We start from the raw sequence: 27,133 nt of genomic DNA on the forward strand, positions 1-27,133 counted from the left end.
CCCCCGCGCCCTGCCCGCGGCCCCGGGGGGGCTGCGCTGCCCGGCCCCGCCCCGGCGCGGGGGGCGAGCGGCGGGCGGGGCGCCCCGTCCCTACCTCGGTGCGGGGTGTCCGTGAGGACGCGGCGCTTTGAGCTCCGGCTGCACCTGTGGCGGGGCAGGGACGGTGCCTCCCCCGCGGGGCCGCGGCCTCGGCGGGAGCCGGAGGAGGGAAGGGAAGTCTGCTTGTTCCCCTCCCCGGCCCCTTCCCCTTCGGTGGCTTCAAGGCAGAAGCGGCTCTGTCACATGTCCCCTGACCGGCGCGGCGGGGAAGGAGGGCGGGAGGGGAAGGAGAGAGGGAGGGAGCTGCGGCCCGGCCCACCTCAGCCCGCCTGGGCTCGCCTCAGCGGTGCCGCCTTCCCGGGCGCCTCTTTCAAAACTCCTCAAAAGGCGCTTTAATGCAGAAAAACTTCGGTTCGAGAGCAGAAGGTCGCGAGGCTGGTGCGGAGGTGACAGCCGAGGGATGTGCTGGCCATGTGTCCCCACAAGAAGTGTTTTCGGCAGTGTCCGCCCTTCAGCGGAGCAACCCGGTACGGGCGCTCGTCTATATTTAAAAAATAAGAAAAAAAAAAAAGAAAACGCCAAACCTCGAAAAACTTATTGGTTAAATAACCCAAGGCAAATAACTGAAGCTCAAAACAAGCGTGACTCAGCAGGTATGAGGATATTAATATGTGAAGTATTTTGACCTTATTTTGAGAGGTTTTGGGCCCCGAAGCTGAAAACTTTAGGGATGTTTTTGATAAATTTGGGTTACAATACTTGGAGTGCAGTCTGAAGACATTTAGGTATAAAAGTATCTTTATGATGCAGGGAGGCACTGGGAATGAAGCGAGTGAAGAACAAGGTACTTTGTGTAAAAAGATAATCAGGGTAAAGGTAGATCTCTCAAAATGTGAGGAATCAGGTAGTTCTGTGTCCCCTCAGCTTGGTAAGCATAGAAATGCACCTTTCATAATCCTCAGGGGGGTTTGGCTTCAGAAACTCCTTTACTTCACACAGCTGGTGAAAACACGGAAATGAAAAGAAAGGAGGTGACCATACCAAGTCTGAGTTGCAAAGAAGACCGGATATTTTGACCCTTCACGCTGGTATCAGCACAATCACCATCATATGCTCGTAAAAAAGGCTAAGGATTATGGCCCCAGCTGTTGTATGAGACATGCACCAATTCAAAGCATTCGAAAATGAGTCAGCCGTAATAATAATAAAAATTTTTAGAATAGCATTTATACTACAAAAATAGGCATTGTTTCTTAGCTTGGGAAAAAAGACTTATGCTGTGTGTACGTGTTTCTCCCACAGTCACTCTGAATGTCTTCATCAGCTGCTGCCGGCTACACCCAGACAAGCCAAACACCACCCGGAAAACTGCATTCTGTAAGTGTCTGTGTGTGACTCACGGCTGCCCTGCCCATTAGACGTGTGAGTAAAGAACACCTGTTGCTGCTGCCCATTCAGTGCTCCCCTTGATTGCTGAGCTGTTTGTGCTGCATCCTCTCTCCCAAGCGCCTGCCTGAACTTGCCCGAACTTGCCTGCTTGTCGTTTGCCGGCAGTCTGGGCTCCTTGCTGTCCCTCTAATCGTAACTGTGCCCTGCCTGCTGGACTCAGGTATCCCACGGCTTCTCTTCTCAGCTTGGCAAATGGGGCTTGCCTCCACGCTTGATTTAATCTGCCTTCTGTGGGATGCAAGAGCCTGGAATAGTTCCCTCTTGGGCTGACTTCCTGCCAACTGCAGTGGAAAAAATAACGGACTCGGAGATAACTGTGTCTCTGCAGTTTTCTTTCATGAAAAGGGACAGCTTCGTATGCCCCTAGTGAAGAAAACCTTGCAGTTTGAGTTCACATATTACAGAAGCCAGAGAATTAACACAGAAATGAGACCTTAGAAATGCCCTAATTAAAAAAAAAAGCTTCTATGGGCACTGAGGTGCAAAGCCATAAGGATATAGGACACTTTTTCTAGGTAACCATGAGTATTTAAATGAACTTTCCTTTTTGTAACAAGTTGGAAGCTCTTAAAGGCAAACTGAGATCATAATTTAGTAAATGCATCTGTAGTAATTGAAGCATTAAAAAGATACTATTGCAAGATTTATAATAAGAGCAGGATGGATTGTAAGAATAGGCTAATGGTAATAAATTAACGAGAAAATACTTCAAGTCCTCCCACATTTTGCAGCAGCAATTACTGTGATCAGTAATTTTACAAGGTGTGTTCCAAACAGACATTTGACTGGTGGGTCCAGTTTCCTGTCCCATCTCTGCTCTCATAACAAACAATTCATATATATCTTTGGGGAATGGAAGTAACATTAGGCTGACAGCAATGAAATAGCGTATTTTCAACACAAATGTTGTTGTACTCTTCCAGTGGCACCTGCAAACCATGAAGCATTAAACTTTGCATCCAGACTTAGAACACCTCATGATTACAGTCAACACCTTGTTAAACACGTGCCCTCTGCCCCATGAAGGAGTCTTTCTGCCAGTCCAGTTTCTGAGTAGGCTATACTTTTATGCACCACACTGAAAGTAGTGCGTCTCCATAATTATTTTAAATGTTGTGATTCCCGTTGCAAAATGTCAGTACTTTCTGAAGCCATTTGGGTGTTAGTTCACTTCTTTTGTGTAGCAAGCACTAGTTCTCTCAGGTAAACTTTGCTGTACAAGAAAAAAAGTTATCCACTTCCTTTTACCACAAAGTTACAGCTGATCACATTTATTTATATGATTTTTTTTAAAAAAGTCTGTGTTTTTTTGTGTCTTCAGCTTGTTTTAAGCCTTATTTAGAGATTACTCTTGAGGTGACACTATGATTGTTCCAGCACATGTGGTATTGGACTGCTCTTTTGCAGTCAGTCTATTTTAACAAAGGAAAATGCAATAAAAGTTTTAAATGCCAGCATTTACTGAGGAATGGAATAAAATAATAAAAAACCCCTAAACATACAATATTACATTATTAACAATTATTTTTAGAAACAGACAAATCTTGTCTGGGAGATGATTAAAGCTGGAATGAATACTCATCCAAATGGTCTCTCATTTTCACTTGAGATTGTTTCAGCTGTAATAACATACTGCTTTCATTTGAACGGTGCCTTAAAAGCTAATGGAATCAGAATTCATTTTGTGAATAGTTTCACATAACTGACTGTGATGTTGATAACAACAAAACAACTAATGGATCAAATGAAATATTTCAATCTATAACGTAGCCATTAGTGGCACCCAAGCAATATTGGACCTGGTACTTGCTTTTCTGATATTCAGTCAGTTCAGTTAATGATATGCTTGGAGCACATGCATTTACTTATTGAAGACTTAGTGATATTCCAACAGCAAAAAAACCCATGGTTAAATGAAGTTATCTCCAAAAGCCAAAGGGGAGGTTTGTGCCAAACGTGAAATGTAGATGAATGGCATTATCAAATACTCTCCACTATAAAGGAAGAATCATTCAACTTTTTAAATTAAATAATATAGAAAATTGTAATCATTCAAAAAGACAGAAAATTACTCCACTCAGTTATTGAAATGATACAAAGCAAATCATATATGTCCTTTTTACAAAGCCAAAAAATCAAAAAGCATCATCTTTCTTATCCACTGCTTTTCATAAAGCTTGCAGAAATTATTTGGGCACATGTGTATTCAGTGCTGTAATTGAATTAGAGCAGTTAAGAGCTCTTGATACAGATGTTTGGGTCTTTCTCAGTATTGAGTTAAAGAGGAATTTGAAAATCCAGAAGCTTGGTTCCTATTCTAAATATAAGCAGCAAATTTTCTGTGTTTTGGGGATTGCCCAAGGCCACTCCAGAAGGTATGTGAGAGCAGAACAAGGAGGAGAAACCTTGATTAGGCCAGTTTTTCATAAACTCCATCTTGCATAGTGTTCGGAATACAACCATATAAGGTACAGCTACACTTACAGAAAGTGCAAAATGTTTTTAAAATCACTTGCACTGACATTAGGACTGAGATTAGGTTTGGAATCCAGTTTCTTGGGCTTTTTCAGTCAAGTGACATTCTCCCTTCTGAAAGGATACCTGTGAGTATAATTGTCCTGTAGTATGTTATTATGAAATAAAATGCATATAGTATGCAAATATAAGTCTGTTTAGAACCAGAAATGGAAGTGGGAGCCATAGACATCGTAAAAGGATGTGACTGTTCAGCCACTGCTTTAAAACTAAACTGGGAAAGTGTCTGTACAGTCCGAATAATAGGACTCTGAAACAACATAACTGAAGTTTTCCGTGACTTTATAAATGGAATATACTGTAATACTTTGCCGCACAAGAAAGCTTTACAAGCAAGATGGGACATTTTGGTGTGTTTGGAATTGTAAGCTGCCATTTGGATATTTGGAAAGCTTTCTTTCCAGCCACTTGGCGCATTCTTTTCTGGCATCAACTGCCTTGCCTTGTCACAACAGCCATATAAAACACTGATTTAAAACCAGCTTGCCTACTTAGCTTGGACTTTGCAAGTAGTTACCCTTGATGGAAGACTGCCTTGCTCTGACTTTATACATAATTTATCTGAAATTCTGGAACTGTTCAAAGAAGGAGAGATCTGACTGCAGTAGCCAAACCTGTGTGTGTAGCTGAACGACCTTAAATCTGATTCATAAAACGGAGAATTTTCAGAAAGTTACATTTCACCCCAGTTATGTGCAACGCAGTAGAAATAGTTTTTAACCACCCCTCTGGTGTATAATGCTGTTTTGCTCAGCTTTGTTTTAAGAGGAATTTTGTTTGCTTGGAATGCGCATAAAATAAAATATTCAGCATGCAACGGTCTAATAAATTAGACACTGCCAGGGCATGATAAATAATGAAACAGTGTAATTACAGCTCACAGAGGGGAACCCTTTGGTCTATTTTGGAAATCCCTAAAATAAAGAATATTCCGAATTAGGTCATTTCTGCAAAAGTCGGTGCTGGAATCTAACCCATATGTTTAGAATCGGTTTTACATATTATGTTTGCAGTGGAAATGCAAATAGTTCCACTAAGTGCTACTCTTTTCTGCATTGGTATTACTTTTAGGTGACCACTGAATTTTTTTGTGATAATTTGTGCTAAGGGTTTGCATCTGGGTTCTTTGGCCCTCCTGTTGTAAGCTTCCTTCCCAACTAACAGGTATCTGTGTGGTGCAGATGGAGCGCATAACTGCCCAAAAACCAGGAAATGCGAGATATGGTTCAGATGTGACTTTACGCAAAGGTCACATATCCTTAAATGAACTCTGGGCTGTGTGTTGAACTGCAATCTTCCCTGTTCCCACTGTATCCCCCCTCTTCCCTTTGTTTTACAAGTATATTTTTCAAGTCTCTCCTTTCATAAGAGTGAGTGAAACTCTGCAGCCTCCAACCCGGGTGTTCATTTGTACATGGGGATTCCTGCTGACCATTTACAGCCCAAATAAACCTTCTCTGTGTTGCTTGTGTAGCACTCAGCAGGCAGAGTTGGCAAGAAACCCAACACAAAATTGTCATATTCTCATGTAAGAACCTAGACTTTCACCTGGGAGTGGGAATTGCTTTATTATTTTATCCAGTCTGTCTGTGTAAAAATCAATCTGGCTGAGTAGCCAGGCCTGTGCTTATATTTATGTTTTCGCTGTTAGGGTGGTCAGGCACTGGAATAGGTTGCCCAGGGCGGTGGTGGAGTCACCGCCCCTGGAGATGTTCAGGAGGTGTCTGGACCCATTTCTGGGCAATGTGGTTTAGTGGTGTAGGGCTCATACTGGTGCTGTTGGGCTGATGGTGGGACTGGGTGATCTCAGAGGTCTCTTCCAGCCTCGATGATTCTCCGGTTCTGTGATTTTAGATGCGAAATGACTTACAGAGCCCCTGTCCTCTTTCCATAAAGCCCATAAGCTGTCAGCCGTGGGGGTCCGCAGCCTGTGACACTTCCCATCTTTCCTGTTCCCTAGCCCGTAGGCAGAGCGCGGCACGGTTTGTTCCTGGGGGCGGTTCTCCGGGAGGGCCCCGCCGGGATGCTCCATGCGCTCCGCTCCGCTCCCGCGGGGGCCGCTCGGCGCCCTCCCCGCGGCCGGGGCCGGGGCCGGGGTTATGTAAAGAGCCGCGTTACGCAAGGAATGCAGATTTACCTTACGTAACAGCCCGTGCCTGCCGGAGCCTCCTCTGTGCGTGCCACCAGCGCAAGACATTAGAGGGAAGAGCGGTGTTGGCGCTGTCAGAGATCGCTCCGTCCGGCTCCGGAGTGACCTGTTTGCTGCTGTGGCTCTTCTCGCTCGTGCGGTTTCCTGTAACTCCCGCCTCTTCCTTAGCCTTGGGGGACATTCCCTTCGGTGAAAATAAACAGCACACGTACATACCTGAGTCATATTGGTGCCCTTCCCTGGGGCTCTAAGGAAGACTTTACTGGTTCATAGTTATTGCACGAAGTGAAGTTAATCCAGTGTGGACAAAGGGAAATTGCAAAGTCCTGGGCATCTCGAGCGCTATGTTTCAGCTGCTGCCACAATCAGAGGACCTGATTCCAATACCTGTGTCCAAAGGCAGATTTCCAAGTCACTTAAGTGTCTTAAGGGCTAGAAAAAAGACCCTCATAGCTCAGAACTCTGTCTCTAGGAGATATTCAGAGAGATTCCGGAGGGGGGGGGCTGTTGCTGTTTGTTTGCCCTCTTGTGTGCGGGCAGAGCATCATCAGGTGCTGAACACTTGGGATACTTTCATGGACTAGTAGATGCTGCCAGGGCTTTTGTGCTCAATGCCTCACTCAGTTCTCTCTGTACTAATTTCTGATCCTGCAGCTTTACACTTCTTTCCTTCCTGATTTAGTGACTGATAAGTTAGGGTGGGTGTGTGCTTTGTTTGGGGTGTTTAAGTTGGTTGGGTTTATGTCGGTTTGGGTTTGGGGTTTTCCCTTTCTTTAGCCTTTTTTCTTCATGGAAAGGCCTTGAATTCCATAGGCACCTTGAAGGATTGATGTACAGGAGTGCTCAGCTCAGGGCTTTGCTCTGGTTCTCTTCTTGGACATTTTTGACCACACACCTTCATACCCCTTCCCTTTTTCACTTGTTGCCGGTGCCCAGCCAGCCCCATCAGGAAAATCCTGGATGAACAGAAACAACAAGTCAATAGACAGTGTCAAAGACAGAGCAACCCTTTTCCTGTTGTGCCTCACCTGTATTGCTTTATAATCTTTACGAACTGGAGGTGGAATCTGGACTGTCCTGATTGTTATCAGTCAGTGGACGTCTTCCAAAAATGAGCCCAGTTCCGTTTTCAACTCTGTGTGTTTTGGTGTCCCAACCATCCTGTGCTGGTGAGCTCATTCTCCAGCTTCCCTGTGTGCTGTGAGCAGGGGGGTGGGCGTGAGCCAGCCGTGATCCAACAGTTGTGTGACCAGACACAGCACAGCTCTTGGAGCTTTGTGCTTTTGCTGGTTAAGAACAGCTCCAACCTGGACTAATCTCTTGGAGACTCAGGTAGCCAAGAGAGACCCGAGTAGGTGAAAGCAGGTATGAAGTGGAAGGTGACCTGCTGGGTTAGTCAGCTGTTTGAGTGGCTTATTCCTGTTATCTCCTGTACAATCCAGTGGGATAAGCAGAGAGTAGGGAAACAGCCAGTCTGTTCAGATCCAGATAGAAGTGGGAGAAAAAAAGAGCTTTTAAACTCAGTGCCTGCCTTCCCTGTTATTGCATTTCTGAGTTTCAATGAACTTTTTGTTTCCAAAACAGGAATATCAAAGGAATCCAGAAGCACATGAATTTCATCAAGGGGAAGTGCTGGATTCTGCACCTGGGATGGGGCAACCCCGGATGTACAGCCAGCCTGGGGAATGAGAGGCTGGAAAGCAGTGCTGCAGAAAGGGACCTGGGGGTCCTGGTCGATGGCAAATTGAAGGTGAGTCAGCAATGTCCTGGCAGCCAGGAAGGCCAACCCTGTCCTGGGGGAATCAGGCAAAGCATCGCCTGGGGTCACCAGGGATCACCTGGGGTCATCCAGCAGTCAGCTGGGGTCATTTGGGGTCATCTTGGGGTCATGCACAGGTCACCAGGAGTCACCTGGGGTCATCCAGGAGTCATTTGGGGACACATTAGGTCATTCAGGGGTCACCTGAGGTCAGGCAGAAGTCACTTGGGGTCACCTTAGGTCATCCAAGGGTCACCTGGGGTCACTCAGAGTCATACACAGGTGACCTGAGGTCATCTAGGAGTCATCTGGGTCATCCAGGAGTCACCTGAGGTCACTTGGGGTCATTCATGGGTCACCTGGGGTCATCCAGGGGTCATCTAGGAGTCATTTGGGGTCACTTGACATCATCCAGGAGTTATTTGGGGTCACCTGAAGTCATCCAGGGGTCACCTGGGGTCATCCAGGAGTCTCCTGGGGTCACCTGAGGTCATCCAGGGGTCACCTGAAGTCATTTAGGAGTCCCTTAGGGTCACCTTAGGTCATCCAGGGGTCACCTAGGGTCATCCAGGAGTCATTTGGGGTTGCCTGGGATCATCCAGGGGTCACCTGGGGTCATCCAGGAATCATTTGGGGTCACCTGATGTCACTCAGGGATCACCTGAGGTCATCCAGGGGTCACCTGGGGTCATCCAGGGGTCATTCGGGGTCACCTGAGGTCATCCTGGGGTCACTTGGGGTCATTCACAGGTTACCTTATGTCCAGGGGTCACCTGGGGTCATCCAGGGGTCACCTGGGGTCATCTTTTGTCACCCAGGTGAGTTTGAGGGTGTCTCTGGTGAGGTGAGCATAACTTTTGAGGGGTTTGAAGACGATGGGTGGGGTTTAGAAGGGGGGAGGGGCCTCTTGGCTGTCCCGGGTGAGTGGGCACGGCCTGTGAGCTCCTCCAGGTGAGAGGGTGTGGCCAACCCCGGTGGGTCTCAGGGGGTCTCAGGCGAAGGGATTGTCCAGCTCTGCTCTGCACTGGGGTGGCCTCACCTGGAATATTGTGGCAGTTTTGGGCACCACAATATAAAAAAGACATTAAGCCATTAGAGAGTGTCCAAAGGAGGACAACGAGGATGGGGAAGGACCTTGAGGGGAAGCCGTGTGAGGAGCAGCTGAGGGCACTTGGTCTGTTCAGCTGGAGAAGAGGAGACTGAGGGGAGACCTCACTGCAGTTACAACTTCCTTGTGAGGGGGAGAGGAGGGGCAGGCACTGATCTCTGCTCTGTGGTGACCAGTGACAGGACCAAGGGAAGTTGTGTCAGGGCAGGTTTCGGTTGGATATTAGGAAAAGGTTCTTCACCCAGAGAGTGGCTGGATACTGGAACAGGCTCCCCAGGGCAGTGGTCACAGCACCAAGCCTGGCAGAGTTCAAGAAGCATTTGGACAATACTCTCAGGGCAGTGGTGTGACTCTTGGGGGTGGTCCTGTGCAGGGACAGGAGCTGGACTCAAAGATCCTCGTGGATCCCTTCCAGCTCGGCATAGTCTGTGATTGTGTGGTTCTGTGAAAAGTTACTCACCCATAGTGACTGTCAATGCAACGCAACTCTGAATGGTATTTACTTTTCAAAACTCTTGCAGGCTTGGGAAATGCTGTATTTAAAAAGCCAACGGAGCCATCTAGTGTTTAAATTTAAAATTTGCAGTTCCATGTGTTTTGGACTTCTGTGTGCAGGAGCAAGATCCAGGTGCAATCTCAGCAGTCAGAGAGAGAAAGCAGCTCATAGAGTTTCATATTAATCCCTGACAGCTCTTGATCATTACAAACCATACAGTTATCGTGCTGAAATTAACAGTGTTAAATTGTACATGAAGATTTCTATTAATTCATTAGAGACACTTAAGATGAGAAAAAAGATTTTTCTGGTGTTTATCCTTTCATATTCTCATTTTCAGTTACACGTTTTCGTTTCTGCTCGGCTTTTCAATCCTCCCCACGCCTGTGCTGCCTTGTCTCCTGCCGCTTCAGGGCATGGACTTGGTCAGTTGGTTTCCGTAGCTTGACCTTTCCTTCTGTGAACTGTCCTTTTCGCAGTCTAGCCTCTCACACGCTCTGGAGTTGGTCAGAAAGCTGGGAAGAGGCCATATGAAACGTTTCATACTTTTTTCCTCAAAATTCAGCACCAAGCTTCGGAGGCTCTCATCTCCCTCCCCAGCAGTCAGCATGCAGGCAGGCACAGGAGACGTGCACGTGGGTTGCACTAGGTTTTTTCCTCGTCATTTCTCATGCTGAGCTCAGATATAACTGCTCCACATTTGTCACCCACAGTCATTTCCCCCTGTTACATGTTCACGTTGTCATTTCCTGCATCTGAGGACAACTTTTAGAGAAAAAGAAACATGATTTTTATAGTTATTTTTTAAAGACTTGGGCTGGCTTTGTTCTCCTGATGGAGAAGGTGAGTGCAAATGAACCAATGACCACAAACAGGCAAACCAGAATTTTGCAGCCCTATGGATTAAAACAAGGGGGTCAAAGCAGAGCTGGGACCATGACTGAGCCAACCCAACCTTCTGCTGGCACGGGAGGTGCAGGACACAGGACAGAAGGAAAAACCACTGATGTTTCTGAGGCAAAGCACCTCTTCCTGGGTCCATGTCAGAAATCACTGTCCCAGAATCATTCTCCTTTTTTTCCTTTCTGTCTTTCTTTTTTGTTTTTCCTGTCCAAGTCTGGTCTAACCATATGGATTACCCAGGCAGCATGCAGTGAGTCACTTAAATCCCAATGTCTGTCTAACCATCCAGCATATGTGTAACTCAAAGGTAGGGCAGGCTCTGGGAGACAAGAACTGGTCTGACCCAACTTTAGATGTTTGAAAGACAGCTGACTAAATCTAAGCTGGTGTTCTAAAATTCTTTGTAGTCCATGAGTTCAAGCAAACACTGTCAAAAAAATAGTTTATTTTGGTCTCTGCATAGGTGCCTAAGGATGCTGGAGTCAATCCCACATGGCCAGCAAGAATTACTGAAAATCAGTTGCTTACCAGGAATCTCAGAGTGAGTCAGAATTATCTGAGTTCTTTTGGAAGCTACTTCTGGATGGCCATTTTAGACAAGAGGGACTATAATTCTAAGAATCATTTAACAGCTGGACTCCTTTAAGGAGTTGCCCAGTGTGGTCAAGAAAGAAAACTGAGTGAGTCTTGTGCTTTATAAACCTGTTTTGGTTATCACTGGTGGTTCTTCTGCCCACTATATATTTAAAGGTTTTTAAAACATTGGGAGTTTTGTCAGTGGTAATATTGCCAAAAGTCAAAATTAAGGTTCTGATAATATCACAGAGCATTGCTGCTGTGTTATGTTTACTGAATCCCTTCAAAGGGACTATCATATTATCACCGTGACCTCAAAAAAATGTTAGTCTTGTTTAATCATTAGAACAAAGAGCTGGAGGCCAGAAAGATCATAATACAACCATTAAAGACAGAGGAGAGCCAACAATGTGGTTCATAGAAAACAGAGACCAGAAAAGAGCTATCTGAGTCTGTGGAGTGTTTCCATTTTCCCCAGCTGATGTGCTGCACAAACCCATCATAAATCCAGTTTCTCCAGAGGTGAAGTTTACATTAAAGCAGATCCTGTGCCAAGCTGTCCCGTTTACAAAGCTTTTATCCACATTAGGAAATGGATGGATACATGGCATAAGCTACTTCTGAGCTATTCTAAAAGCTGCAGCTAGTTATTTAAGAGCAACTATTGTGGAGTAGCTTATGCTACACTGGTTACACCCATCACTTTCCCTGGAGAGAAGAAAATCCATTGCAATATTCTAAACGTGAACTCATTGTAAACTTTTGCAGCGTTTTCTTCAGGACTTTACAAATAGGCAACTTGAACTAATATTCTGAATGACATCAGTTGTCCTCAACCAGTTAACTCTAAAGTCTAATGGCATGACTTGGAATGCTTAGCAAAACTTTGATTGGAGGCAATTAGGATTAAGCATAAGAAGAAAGAGGAATTATTACAGGGAGAAAAACTCCAAGGGAAAGGAAGAGAAAGACAGAAAAGCAAATGGAATGAATGAATAGCAACAGGAGGAAAACTGTAAAGAAAATCCAAGTGCAGAAATAACAGTGGAAGTCAAGATGGGAATGTTTCCTCAACTGAGAAATAATCGTGGTTGTAAGCCTGAGTAAGCTCCCACAGCACAAAGGGACAGGATTCCTCTAGAGCTTAGTGCCTGGGCCCCGCTGGTACCAGTGTGCCTTGTGCTCTTCATGAAGTGCATCAGATAGTCTTGAATTCAGGCAAGCAGTCACTAAACGTGGCATTTGGCCTTCTCTGCAGAATGGCTTTTCACATCCCCAATGCCAAGACAGTATTTTTTCCACTGCATGCCCATGTTTGTTCTGCCAGCCTTTTCATTGCTTACCTCTTTTACTCACAGTATGTCCAAGCCCAACTCTGGGACATTTCAATCTGAGTATCTTTTAAAAGAACTGGGGGTTTTTGATCTGTTTTGAACAGGACAGAGCAACTTGCTGTTTGTTTCCATCCCAATGGCAGACACTTCTGTCTCCCTAGCAGACTTAAATACCGTGACAGATTGAAGGAAAAGGAGCTGATAAAAGGTTACCTTGATCAAAAAATATAATCAGAGTTGTGATATTTGAGGGAATGTTATCTACGTAATGGAAATTTTGTGCCCGGTTTTTAATGTTTAGGTGTGTTTTAAATTCCTGCGCGTGAACGTGCACCCACATCTGCTAAGAAAGCTTTTCTATCTGAGATTAGGAATGAAAGGGAGTCCTTTGTTTGAAACCTTACGGTTTGACCAAGTGGGGAAGTTGGATGAACGCTTTACTCCAAATGTTTCTGCAGGGGAATGAAACTTTAATGAAAAACCAAAGAAGCCAAGTGGTGTAAATGGATATATAAAGTGGAAAAGTCTCAAGCACATAAAAGTACTGGAGAAAGAGATGGAAGGGCTTTATATGAGGTGGAACTAAAAACAGGGGACAGGAGGTCTGAATTACCTGCAGGAAGTGAGACTTGAGCAAGTGAGCTGGGCAGGAGAGACTTTGGCTGCAGCTTTCAGAGCAGGGTTCTGGATAACTCCAGACAACATGGCATCTACGTATAACAAGTCATTTAGGATGTGTCAGAAAAATACACACTGTGTCTCTTAGGTTATCCAGGGGAAGAGCAGTAATGTTTTAAAAACCCATGCAATGTGTGTATATTTTCCACCTTGGATACTCCCTGAGGTGTAAAATGTAATTTCAACTGTTGCTTTGCAGGAAGCACCTTGGAGTTCCCTTGGGATTCTGAAAAACTGGAAACAGATCAGTTGTTGGGCCTGGGAAGGGGAGCAGAGCACCTGAGCCCAGGAAATGTGTGATGGTGAAGATTGATGGAAGAGGTGATGCTGTAGGCCCCTAAGAAGAGTCTGGTACCGCCAGTGGTGTGAAATCCAGCGCAGCGGTTTGGGGAGCGCACGTCGGTGCAGTTTGAACAGATCTGTGGACCAAAGGTGAGTAGAGGAGTTCACAAACAATTTCTTTGTGTGAAGTTATCACAACATAAAGACATTCTGGCATCTTTAATGTTGCAGAAAGAGGGAAAAATGAGAACCAAGGGCAGTAGGGGGAAACCAACCCATTCAAATGAAAAGCTGCACGTGCTTTTTAACGGTGTGGATGATCTTAAGTGTCAATTAAGTTACTGTTTTCTACCTCTTGGTGTTCTCACTTCAAAGCAGTGTAATTTTCTGGAAGCAGTGCTTTGGCTGAACAGAGTTGTGGATCTCAGCATAGTAATAAATGGGTAAAATGTAATTGCCTTGACAAACAGAGGTCAAGCTAAGAGAGCTATTGTTTCATCCTGGCCTGAAATTCTCTCAATCTGTGAAATTTCTTAGACAGTTTTGACTTCCTCATCCTAGATTTCATGTTGCTTCTTTCTGCATGCAGCTTAATGTTTTAAATTCATGCCTGAAGGCCAGAGGTGCCTTTTTTTTCTTGTTCTTTAAACACTAACTGAAGGCTGAAAACATCCCTGTTTTTCCAAATCTGGAAAAACTCAGAATGGTCATATTACCAAGGGGAGAGAGGGGAAAAAAAAAAAAAGAAGGAATACTGTGTACCCAACAAAACAGAGGCAAGAATGCAAGAATGCAGGAATGTAAATGTGTTACAGGCTGTTATTAGGATTTTGGATGCAAAAGTAAAACTTAGAAAAGACTGAAGATTTGAAAAGGCATAATACAATCCAATTTATTTCGACTAGAAATTGCCTTCCCTAGATTGCTAAGGTGACAGGAAAAAAAAATATGAAAGGAAGGTAATTGTATTTGTTTTAAATCTGGCAGTTTCCACTGAAATGCCTGTCTCTCTATAATAGTTTTACTGAAGAAGTGCCTTGGGGAATTACTAGAAAAATGATCTTTATGGAGTGTTCATGGCCATCTGAACTACCCACCCATCCAGTATAAATGTGTTCTGGCAAAACAAGTGTTTGTGTTGCCATGGCCTTTCCCATGATGTTATTTTCTTAAGCAAAAGCATTTTTCTAGCTGAGATCTTAACAAGGACACAGGCAGGGCGCCATGATTCAGTCCTTGAAGAGAAAAATAATGATTTGGAGGGAATGGTGAAGGAAAGAGATGGTCTCAGAGGGGGTGGAACAGAGGACTTAGATATCTGGTGACTCTTTTACCCAAGAGAAACAGTGATTCCTTCCACTAATCGCTCCAGCTCTGCGGGAGACTAACGTGGCCTCTACCAGCCCTGCAAAAACACTGATGAGCCCAGTGCTTAGATTCTCCTGAGGCATCCTCAGTACAGGGAAAATCTCTCTTAAAAATAGCAGCTCAACTGTTATTTGCTGAGCAAATCACGTGCCTCAGATCCAGGCTTCCAAAATTCAGGTTGTAGGGCCCTGTGCTGTGCACAGGTACAGGGGTTCTGCACACAAATATATTCCCGAGGTCTGTGTGGGTCCATATGATGTATCTCCAAGATTCTAACTGTTCTATGTGCTGGTTTGGGGTTTTTTTCTTCTGTTGTCCTGCAAAATCACTTCAGGAAGGTCCTGCCTAAGGGTTTCACATTGGTTTCTGTTCTCCGGTGAATACTTCTGCAAATGAAAATGATTGTGAATTTTACATTATTTATGGATTTATACTCCAGTTTTAAGTTAATATCAAAGTGTTGTATCATAAAAACTAGTGAGCTGGTCTCATTAGCTTTGAACAGTATTATTATATAGTTAGTGTGCATCACAGTGACTAAAGCAAAACTAAGCTTACATAAAGTGCATAAGGACAAGGCAGGTATTGAGTCACCCTTTCTCTGCATATCTTCCCAAATTCCAGTAATCATCACTGTGTGAGGTAGAGGTCATATCTTAATCCTTCTGCTTCCCATCCACCATGGGGCCACTCCTTTCTAAAGGAATAAAACAAAAAATAAACAACAGCAGGACCAAAGGCTGGGCCTTAGCTCTCATAGAGTTTTGATGAGATTTAGGCATTTTCCTTCCTTCAGCTCCTGTGAGACACCTCTCAAGCTGCTTTCATACCCATGTAGCTCCACAGGTCATGTTAGGACATTGATCTCACCAGAGAAAGTAAAGGGGATAAGGTCCATGAGTGCTAAATGTAGGTCCAAATCCAAATCTATTTGTAGGAGAGAACACATTACCAAAAAAAAAAAGGTAAATAAAAATAACAAGGAAAATAAAAATAACAAGGAAAATAAAAATAGAATAGGCCTCTAAAAATAGAGCAGGCAGGGTCATCTTATCCCCCCCAAATTAATTTTCTTTGTAACACAAACCACACCATGGGAGGATGAGCAGTTCCCCTTCTGTTTGAAGCAACCCAGTTCACATCTCACTGACACCTGAACATAACACCATTTTAGCAAACAGATCAAGCACAGAACTATGGCAAAACAAACAAAGCAACATAGATCATCTTATTTGCCATTAAATACAATTAATTAGCATGAAGCTAAGACAGCAAATAGCAGTTGATATAAGTAACAAAATATGCTAGGACTTGGCTCCAAAAAATGTGTGATGTGTTCTCCTAACTACTGAGACCCACCTAATCTCATGCTCCTGCATTGAAATTACTTCTAGAAATCCCAGGAACTGAGCTCTGCTCCATCCTCTGGCAAACAATTCCTCAGCCTATCACCTCACAGTAAGTTATTCCTGTTCTTTACCTGCCATCTCACTGATCTTGCTGAAGTATCTTCAATAACTCGTACTTGTCACCTCTCATATTCATACTTACTGGAAAAAAAATCACAAGATACCTAATCTAAAGCTAAAAATCCACAGAAAGAACTTGAGCTACATCCAGCTTGCTTTGTGAACTAATTCCAATGAAATTAAAGGGCTACTTAGGGGAGGGAAGCAAACTTACAGTATTACGTAACACCAGACATATCTTTGATTTTTTTAATATGACCTTTTGAAATTAGATTAGAAAGAAAATTCCAAATTAAAATTGAATCAGTTAAGTCTCTGGCTTTTACAGTTGAGGAGAGACATGTCTGATGCATGAAGCAATACTGGAACTGCATATTGTGGGATGTATCTGGCTCATGGTCCTAAGGGGATTTAGTTGTCACGGTGTGGTGTAGGCAGTTTTCAAGCTGCATTCAGCAAGAAAAGATTTAACCTGGATAGTGATTCTGGAGCAGAGGGAAAAGGAGTGAGCTGTAGGGGATGACAAGGCTGCCAGGAGAGCAGCAAAGATCACTCAGAACATAACATCACTTAAAGGGAGGCGTTTCTAAGCTGATGCTGACAGGAATTCAGAGAGGTGGGCAAACCAAGACAGGGATCTAGAATTGAGTTACTGGTGTTTATCTTCTGCCACAAACAGTGACAGGAATTTATAGGTGTACCTCAGTTGTCAGAATTCCCCTATGTTGCTTGTAAGAACTCTGGAGGGATGGTCTGTTCACATGCACTTCCCCTGGGGAAGTTTACAGCCCCTAGAGCAGAAAGTGCCCAATGCAGGTAGTGTTCTCTACTTCAGCTACAGGTGAGGGTACTAGCAAGAGCTGCTTCTGGTTTTATCTTTGAAAGGATCAGTCTTCAATTTGAGGCTGCTGAGGGAGTGGATATGCTTTCAATTCAGCCATTCCTACTTCTGAAGCCAAAAACCACATGGCTGGGGTGGACCAGGCTCAATGGCTTCAACATCTGAATAGAAAAAAAGAAGTGATACATTTGTATGTGTTAGGAAAATTGAGTTAAAATAACCTCATGAACAATGAAAGCAGTAAAATAGTCCACCTTCACAAAATGCTAAAGAACACAATGTAATTACAGCTTACTTCCAATTGTGTACTTGTTTATTATGAAAATTAATAGTACATTCAATTAATGTGGAATTATTTGGAATGACATGTTTTACTGAGGAAATAATGATGGATTTCTGAATGTTAGATATAAGTTATGTGGTTCCTATGATAAAATATTTTTAGCTGCTTAGCATATGGAAGCACTTAGAATTGTCCCAGTTTCTTTACTGGAAAATAATTTATTTCATGAAATACTTTAAAACTATTCTTATATAATTTGTTGGGAACTCACTGGGCTTTTATTAAGCTGGAATGTTAATCAAGCACACACGTTGCCTAATCATAGAATCACCAAGGTTGGAAGAGACCCTTACTTTCCAGGAAGTGCCTGGACATCACTTGCTGATAGGAAGGAGAGAATAAATCTTTTAGTTTCCTTTATACACAGCCTTTGGTTTTGCTTTATTAAACTGCCTTTTTCTCGATCCATGAGTTCTTTTCCATCTTATTTCCTCCTCCTCTATTCTGCTGAGGAGTGATAGAGCCTGGCTGCCAGATAAGGTCAACCCCCTTCACTATCTCATAGATGTTACAGAGATGTTGTGATGAACTTTATTCAGGTTGGATGCATTTTTATACTTGTAAAGGTTGTGATAAGGCCCAGAAATGGAGGTGTACTCTTTTCCAAATTCTGTGCTTTTCCTCTGTCTGAAGGACTGAACGAGGTTCAGTTGCTGATCAGAAGTTGGAGGAGCTACCAGATTATGCTCCTCTAATACTTATGAATTACATGATTTCAAGTATCATGTTGCCAGTTTTTGAAACAGTGCTGAGGTATGTAAATCTCTGGTATGATCCAGAAATTACCTACACTGTGAATCTAACCAGTTACTGTGAAGGAGGACAACCTTAGAACACTGTGGCCCCTCACTGATGTTACTCAGGAGATGGTTGTGAATTTGAGAATGTGGATCCCAGATCTGCAGTGGCTGGTGGATGGTCACCTGCTCTGACAATGTGCTTGGGGTGAAATCTTGGCTCCATGCAGATCAGTGCAAGCTTGCAGTAGCTGCTTAATAGTAAGAACACACAGCTGAATGGAAGGGGTGTTTCTCTGTGTTTTGTAGTTGTTTTGGACCTGAGGCAAATTAGCCATCAAGGTGTTACCAGTTCTGTAAAACAACGAACCCTTTTGTTCTGCTCTCTGGGATTTCCTGTAATTGCATGAATGAAAACCAAAGAAAACGGGCTCTGTATCTTGGAACCTTCAGAAGGGGAACTGAGGCCAGTGAAAGTGTCTGCTCCTTTCAGGAGGTTGTGATGTGGTTACGAGTCTTGGAGATGGGTTTGAGTTCACACACTATCTCAGAGACAGCAATTATAAAATTAAGCCACTCGAGGTCATGTCAGCGTTGCCAGGCACTAGACAGCCACGCTTCTTGGTGCTGGCCTGTTCTGCAGAGCCTGCCTTGGGAGATATCCCAAGGATGCCCACTGAATAGGAAAGGAGCACTCAGCCAAGAAAAGCAGGAAAAAGTATTCTTTAGAAGTGGGGGAAGGGATGCTGTTTGTTTTCTGATTTTAAGCTGTAGGAGTCCAAGGAAGGGAACCAAAAAAATTAAAGAGTGGGAGGACTCAACAGGAGGAGCAGAGAGTAAAAGTATCTTTTTACATCAAGAATGGCCAGAGCAAACCACTGTTTAAACCTTGGAACTTCGTTATTCTTGGTCCAGCTGGCAGACTGTTGGAAGAGTCCTCCTGACTCCAGGTTTTCCCATTTCCACTCCTGCAGGAGCAACAATTTCATTACCAGAAACACCCACATGGGGAAAGCTACATATCTGAAACTCTGTCCTAGAGTAAGGACAGAGAGAGCTCTGTTGCTGCTTCAGGAGCCCAGATGGGACATCAGTCCATGGCCAAGAGGAGTGTGTCAGTGTTGTTGTTGAAGACAGTTAACTGACTGCACTGTGCCTGTGCTCACAAAGATTCCCTCAAAATACCACATTAGTCAAAGCCTCTGCTGTAATACACCAGTTAAACTTGCAAAGGTTAACTGCTCTCTGCCAGAAGAGACTGGTTTCTGTCTCCTCGTTTCCTGCAGAGCTTCCAGAAGCAGGACACAAGCATGTCACTGGAGCCACAGGAAGCGGGTGGTTTGTCTTGCCTGGCAGCCCCTGAAAACCCACATCTTCCCCAATACTTTTTTTCCTGACTGTTTGAAAACATGTCATTGGAAGGTGCTTGCAGGCACTAGACATTTCTCTCTACTGCTTCAGTAAAAATGTCCATCGTGGCAAAATGTAATGAGACAAACTGTGATGCTGCCTAAAGAAGGAGTGTCAGCCGGGGGCTTTTTCCAGTGGCCAGCGACAAGGGGAGCAGACTTTACAGCTCTCAAGGTGAAGTGAAGGGTTTACATCTTCCCTGGCACAGCAGATACAGGCTAAAGTGTGCCTTGAGATTGCCATGAGACAAGGGAGTGCTTCTCTTTATTATCTGTATTCTTTTCAGTGCCTTCTAGTAACAAAAAGACAGGCAAGGGATCCATCAAACAGCATATGAAGGACAAAAGAGAAATATGGGTCAGAAAAAGTCACTTTGCTGATGGAAAACTGAAGATTGTGGGACATAAACTGAGCTTGATTTTGTTAATTGTAAGTTCAGCAACATAAACCACAAGCCTATAACTTTTAAAAATAATACTCTCTGTTGTAATACAAAACAGTCTTTATGAACTCTCTTACCACTTTGTGTGCTGTCCAAGTCTGCTGTCCAAGCAAGGACATATCTGCATGCACCACCTCTTTAACCATGTATATGTACGGTTTTTTTAAGAATTGTACATAGAGGGAAAATAACCAAAGTAATAAAAACAGATAGTCCTGAAACTTTAATACAACAGGTTCTAGATTGATGCATTTCCCATTTTCTTAAACTTCCAACCAGCCTTTTCCAAAGCTAAACAGTAACACATAAACACTGCCATACACATGCAGATTTCATTTAGAATTTTCAAAGGTCAGTTCAGAGTAACTATGTACTTTGGAAATCCATTTAGGGGCACAGATACTATTCTTGGACAGTAAACAAGTGAAGATGGACATTTATGCCTCTAGCTGAACATTCCACAAACTTACAGAGAAGTTCACAACTAAATACATTTAATATTAAATATTATGGTATTCTTGGATTCTATGTGTTCTATATATTTTATAACTTCTTGGATACATTTATTTAATTCTTGTTATCTTGGCTCAGGCACCAGAGATTGCTCCTTGGAGGAGATGTCTTAATTCATGAAGGTGCAGCTGCTTCGTGTCCACTTGGCTCACACGTTCCCCAGAGTATCCTTGTTTCCTGTTCTCACCTTAATATAATTTGTGGTAACTATTTCCTTGCCCAGTGAGTTCCATTGCTTTACAAAATGAGTGTCAGGTACACAGTAGTACAAGAAACAATAAACAAACAATCTGTTTCCAAGCCCAGGAAGAGTAAGGTTTTGCTAAAAGAGGTAATTTATCTTAACAAGTCAGGGAGAGAAACATCCCCACAAGCTCATCATACCAGCTGTGCCATCATACCGGCTCAGCTTTCTAATTCTGTAATTTCTGAACTGTTTAGCTGCATTGAAGACTGTTACCTCAATTCCTAGGTTATCTGTGTAGCCACATTCTTCAAAGGTGGCAGTGAGTCAAGAAAGTAATTGTAATTTAGCATTTGGAAAGTTGGCGTACACTTTTATGTCAGCTTCCCTTTTTAGCTGAATGCTGTTTCAAAACTCTTCCAAGTTAGACATGGGTGAAAATAACTCAAAGGTTGGAGGAGCTTTTCAGACAGGAATCAGCAGAAACAAAAATCCTACTCTACCTCTGCACAGTACAAGCAATATTTAAATAGTCCAGGCATTTTCACAACAGTTGGAGTTGCAGAAAATCTGTACTGAACACAGACCATAATCTTTGTAATGGCATTTAAAATTCGCTGAGCACGTTGGCAGTTAGCCAGTTGCCTGACAATATTACAGGAAAGGGGTTAGGTCAGAATGACCTAGACACATCCAGGAAAACCATCTCAAGGCATTCTGCTTGGGATGATAATTGTGAAACCTACAGCAAGGAGCGGATCGTGTCGTAGCAGTGAACTGAGGACAGAACACCTGGGCCTAGGAGTGCTGCAAACAGGCAGAAGTGTTGATACTCTCATCAGTGCTACCACAGAGAAAGAGCCCTGAAGGGCTGAGTGCTGCGTAAGTGGAAAGGCCTGGCAGCCTGTGCCTGGAACCAGAGTTGCTTACTGGCTCAGGATAATTCTGTCAGGCAGCATCTCAGGGGACCAGTGTGGGCTTTTGGGCTCAGTGGGAAACGCTGTGGTTCCAAAGTGCTGTATCCCTTTCAGGCTGGGAAAGAGCAGCTGTGAGCAGTATGACTGAGAAGTTACTACCAGACTGTGCTGAACAGAACAGAAGGCTCTAAAGCTATGCCATGGCCTGAAAACTGCAGTTTGGTATGGTTCCATCCCACCTATTTGGGGGACAAAAGCCCTCTGAGATTTTTCCCTCTCATTTCTGTGACACTAAATGTTTGAGAGAAGTCCCAAGAAATCCAGAACAAAACACTAAATGTGTCATGATAAGCAAAAATATTTCTCTCTTCATCTTGATTCAGAGGCTGTGAGCTAAATCATGGTGTTTGCTTTCCTTTGCCATCCACTTCCAACACACAAGTAAAGCAACAAGTCTTCTGTTGCAGTGTGTCTGAGGTAGCTGTAATCACCACGCCGGCTGACAGCAGTTGGTATTTGCTTTGGTCAGATTTAAAGTCATGCTAATTAAAACTGATCTTCCTGCTCACACATTGAAGGGAACCAGTACCTGGAGGCAAGATCATGTTGTCCAGGGAAAACTTGAATAAATCCTCAGGCACCAAAGTCTGCCTCCCTCAGAGCCGACAGCAGTAGCTTTCATGCTCCAAAAGGACATCTTGTCATATTGTCATGGTTTAACCCCAGCCAGCAACCAGCACCACACAGCCACTTCCTCAATCCCCCAAGGGATCAGGGGGAGAATGGGAAAGGTAAAAGCTGGAAAACTTGTGGGTTGAGATAAAGACAGTTTAATAGGGGAAGCAAAAGCGGTGCTCACCAGCAAAGCAAAACAAGGAATGAATTCACCACTTCCCATGGGCAGGCAGGTGTTCAGCCCTCCCCAGGAGAGCAGGGCCCCATCACATCTATCGGTGACTTGAGAAGACAAACAGTGTCACTCCAAACATGCCCCTCTTCCTCCTTTCTTCCCCCTACTTCATATACTGAGCATGATGTCATATGGTCTGGGATATCCTTTAGTCAGTTTGGGTCACCTGTCCTGGATGTGACTCCTCCCAACCTCCCCCACATATGTCTCCTCCCCCACAGCCTCCTCACCAGCAGGGTGGCACAAAAAGCAGAAGAGGCCTTGGCTCTGTGCAAGCACAGCTCAGCAACAACAAAAACATCTCTACATTATCAGCCCTGTGTTCAGCACAAATCCAAAACATGGCCCTACACCAGCCACTGTGAGGAGAACTACCTCAGCCCCAAACCACCACACATATTCTCTAGGCTCTTGTCCTCTAACTGTGCATCAGTGATTCTACTAGTAGGACAAGGAAAGCTTATTCTGTCTGTTGGGCATTTGTGTGATAGCCAAAGATATTTACCATTTTTCTGGGGTTTCCTTTCTCCAGCACTTCACTGGAGCACTTTCTTGAGCATGCATACCATGGCCAGAGACCTGTAGAATGGGGATTAGAAAATACTGAAACGGGGGAAGGACTAGGGAGCATAGTGTGCAATTCCTCAGGTGTGGGTTTTAGTCAGGACACTGGGATCAGTACAAAATGCCTAATAAACTCTTTAATTGTGGCATGATTTAACAATGTCTTGGAGGACCTTCAGCGGTCTGTGGCCATCCTCGTTAAGTTGGTTCCTTATGGAATCAGCAGGAAGCACTCACCCTTGTGAAGCATCAGCGCTGTGTTGTGCTGCTTCAGCTGGGTGGGGGCCAGTCAGCCACTCACTGGCTACTGATGTTTGATAAGATTGGAATCAGAGGCCTCAGAACAAGAGGATGTCCTTGTTTTGTTACCTCTGTAAAGACTGTAAGGTGATTTGAAATCTAGCAAAATAGTTTTCAGAGGATGCCTTGCAGTTTCTTAGGGTATTACATGTTTTCACTTAAAAAAACTTGAAATAGGTGCCAGGAAAACTAAAATAAAGAACTTGAAAATCAGATTAAATAGATACCAGTAAATTTTCCAGGACTCTTCAATCCTTCATTTTCTAACTTATTCATACAAATGCTTCACAAGAAGGAGGTCAGTACTAACAAGAAAGTTATAGTGTTTGGGTCTTGTTCAGTTTTAATTAATGCTGTGTTATTTCATCAGTGTTTTTAATAAACCACTGATAAAACTAAAGATGTACTTGCTTCAACATCCTCCTTGAGATGTTGCCAAACTCATGTTAAGTATGTACAAAGATTTTATAACTAAGGATACATATGCATCATTTTATGTATGCTATCATTTGACAGCATTGTCATAAAATGCTATTTTTAGTGCCACTGTTGTCTCCTTTAATCATTTTAGAGTTTGTTATTCTGGCAGATGCGAAACTTGCCTGAAAATACACAGAGAACCACAAAAATTGTAGGTTCCAAATGACTACAAGAACTACAAGATGTCATGATTAATCCAGATTTACAGCATGAATGTTAGCTTTTTCATTGTTCCGTAGTATAGGACCACGCAAAGAAAATAAACTTATTATGCTGGTGTCAGACGTTTTGACAGCTTGGTAGACATTGCATTCCTATTTTCTTTCCTGTCTCATGTGGCATTACTGTCTTCCATACCATTTAGTAGTTGCATAATTGTTCCCTTTCAAGCATACAAACAATGAGGTCAACTTGAGTCATGTCAAATAACTGGAGCAAATACCACATATGAAACCATTTAAGATAACAAGTCATGTGATCACATATATTACCTCTCGCCTGGATTTTTTGGATCATACTAGAAGTGTGTTAGAATACACAAAAGCAAGAGAGCTTACCAACTGACTACGATAAGCATATGTTGAGCACTCTATTGCAAAGTATTTAAGACAGACAGGCTGGAATTGAAAGTTACCTTCCTCTAAATCATTATGCTTCTTCTTTACACTGACCTTTTCAAGGCAAAACCTGTGTTTTCCTGCAGAAAGAAAAATATGACAGGGATGAAGGTTTAATTTTATTCTAGTGGTTTTAATAACATGCAGCTATGTTACATTTTAAAGCTGCCTAATTATCAGATGTAACATCTGGGATACAGTATCTATCAGACTGTGTTTTATCCAAACTGGGCACAGATACAAAAAAGTGTTATTTGTATTTATTAACTGGAACATACAGAGAAAGGTCAACACTTTCCCTATTCATCCTTCATCAGCAGAGAGGCTGGTGAAAAAGCAGGGTAAAAATAAAACTCCCTAATCAACAAAAACTTGTGCCTTCAAAAATATGCAAGACACATGAAAGCAAAGAATAAGGTTCTTACCCATGCATTTTTTCTTTCATTGAATGTCATTCAGTTCAGTTTTGCTCATAGAGCACATCACAGACCTCTGCTGTTCTCAACTGAAGCCAAAAGAAGTGGTTTCTCTCTTGCTACAGTGGTTGACAAGAAGAAAGCATTAAAACACCGTTCATAAACGAGCAGCAATTAAGAGAAAGCAGAACATGGTTAAAGTAGTTCCTATTAACATGTTTTATTCCACTCTGAAGTACTGTTGAAGTAATTAAACTGGTGAGTTGCTTCTATAATCCTCCCAAGTGTTTGTGATAGTAGTAATCATTACTGACTCTTCAGTGCAAGTTGTTCTGCCTCCTGTCCAGAGATTTTCTGTGTGTTTCTCTTTTGCTACCTACACTGCAAGGGCTCACAGAGAAAAGGCAACTTTCTTCTGACCTTTTTGTACTAAAGAGTTCCGAGCTGCTGCTGGAGGGTGTGTGGACACAGAGAAGGAACAATCCTGTTGGTGTGTGTTACAGTGTAAACGTGTGTTTCTAAGCCTGTGTGCTCTCATGAGCCAGTTTCCCAGTCATCTGCTGCAGGCACCATTCACATTTCCAGTACAGCACAACAGAGAGGCTTTTCTTGCAGGGAGAGGATGCTCAGCACAGAAGCTTTATCCATGATAACATAGAAGTGCCTGGCTGGGTTAGAGCAGCAGTCTCTCAAGGTCAGTGTGCTGCCCCCACTGTCTCCTGCAGTGAAAGGAGATACTGTTTAGGGACATTGTGTGCCACTTCCCATGGCCTATTCTCCTCATACTCTTCCAGCATCATTGAATTAAGGAGCACACTCCTGCCTGTTGCCTATAGTATTTGCTTTGGTACTGTTATCTGAGATACCTTCTTATCTTCTCTCTTCTTCTCTCTCTTCTTCTTTTTTTTTTTTTTTTGACTTGCTAATGCCATCTACCTCCACGGCCTCTCAGGACAAAGAATTCCAGGAATCCACTAACTGCTGTGTAAAAAAAAAATATTTTCTTTTATCAGTTTTAAATCATTTCCCTGCTACTTTCAGTGAGTGACCCCCTCCCCCAGCTGTAATATTACAAGATTTGATGAATGACACTTCTGCATTCACCTTACCAACCACCTTAATGGTTCTCAGTAACCTTCCCAATGATGTCCAACACACTGATTTCTTGCTGCTGCTGGACACTGAGCTGCATCTCTGATTTGGCCTATAACACCTGTTCTTTCTAAAAGAACTGGGCTTTTCCGGTCCCTTTCTCCATCATAGATATTTTTTTTCTCCAGTCTCATGTACTTTGAGTACATGAGAGCTGCCAGAGTTAAAAAGCAATCTAATTTAGCAACTGGTGGTTTCAGACTGCTGTGTTTTTAACCAGAAAGCAGAAAGGAATCCTAACTGGAAACCAAAACTGGATCTAGGAAAGAATTTGAAAGACCATTTTGAAACCCTTTCCGAACGTACACACGTACACACATATACAATTTACTGTTTCAAAATATCAGTTTGACTGAGATCTGACATCCCCTAGCAGGTATTTGTGCAGTAGAAGGGTTGTTTAGACTAGGTTTTGCACAAGCCTTTGTTTCTAGATTGGAGGAAGGGTGTCCTGGCTGCTCAGTGCTGTTCTTTAGGTTCTTACTGGGCTTGTTCACACAGGGGCATCTTCCAGGGATGTCCAGTAAACAGCCTTTCATGGAAGAGGGCTGACAGCAGCTTTGATTCCTGTCTTCCCGGTCTTTCAGCTGTGTGGTTATTACTGATGGTGTATAGGTGGCAGGCCTAAATCTCTCATGCCTGTGCCTCACTGGGCAGGTGTGTTTTCATGCCTGTGTTTCTGGGCTTCCATGGTCAATATGTGAGTGCGTTCATCTCTTGGGTAGTGGTGGTTCACCCTGTCCATCAGTCCTGTCTCCCACTCCTCTCCCTGAACTGGCAATAGTTAATTGTGGTGCTCCACCATATTTGCAGCCTTAGGCCAAGGAATATTGTTTTTCTGGCCTGGGAACAGGACTGATGCCTGTCCTGAGGGAAGGAAACAAAGATGTGGGCTGAAGTGATCTCCTGGCTGAAGGTCCATGCTCCAGGTGTGCCCCTACAACCATTCCTACAACATTTCCATTTTCCTGTTTGTGACTGTAAACTGGGTGGGCTGAATGAACCAACTAGTGAATCACTGTATATCCAGCAGAGAGCAAATTTAACCAGCACTGATTCCAAACCAGATGTAAATAAAAATGTACCATTTCAACTACTTGTTTTAAACCCGTTTTGAGTAAAAGGCTGAATGTTGTATGTCAGCATCAGATAGAATATAATT

General features: G+C 43.4%; 1 protein-coding gene and 1 long non-coding RNA gene across 3 annotated transcripts in view; one reads left to right on the top strand and one right to left on the bottom strand.

Moving 5' to 3' along the window:
- The window catches only part of AMPD3 (adenosine monophosphate deaminase 3), a 32,687-nt gene extending 32,479 nt beyond the window's left edge, over positions 1-208 (bottom strand). Inside the window, exon 1 of the mRNA XM_027700218.1 lies at positions 95-208. The gene's annotated coding sequence lies outside the window, so the exon portion shown is untranslated. The remainder of the gene's footprint in view (positions 1-94) is intronic.
- A 371-nt stretch (positions 209-579) lies between these two features.
- LOC113975817 lies at positions 580-7,777 on the top strand. Of its 2 annotated transcripts, none has more exons than XR_003536938.1 (3): positions 580-692; positions 1,342-1,461; positions 7,757-7,777. It is a non-coding gene; the product is annotated as an uncharacterized LOC113975817 (long non-coding RNA). The 2 variants fall into 2 exon arrangements; XR_003536936.1 differs by having other exon boundaries at positions 1,364-1,461.
- The last annotated feature ends 19,356 nt before the right edge of the window (positions 7,778-27,133 follow it).

The sequence above is a fragment of the Neopelma chrysocephalum genome, unplaced genomic scaffold, assembly GCF_003984885.1.
Source record: "Neopelma chrysocephalum unplaced genomic scaffold, ASM398488v2 Primary Assembly neopelma1_24, whole genome shotgun sequence".
Classification (NCBI taxonomy): Eukaryota; Metazoa; Chordata; class Aves; order Passeriformes; family Pipridae; genus Neopelma; species Neopelma chrysocephalum.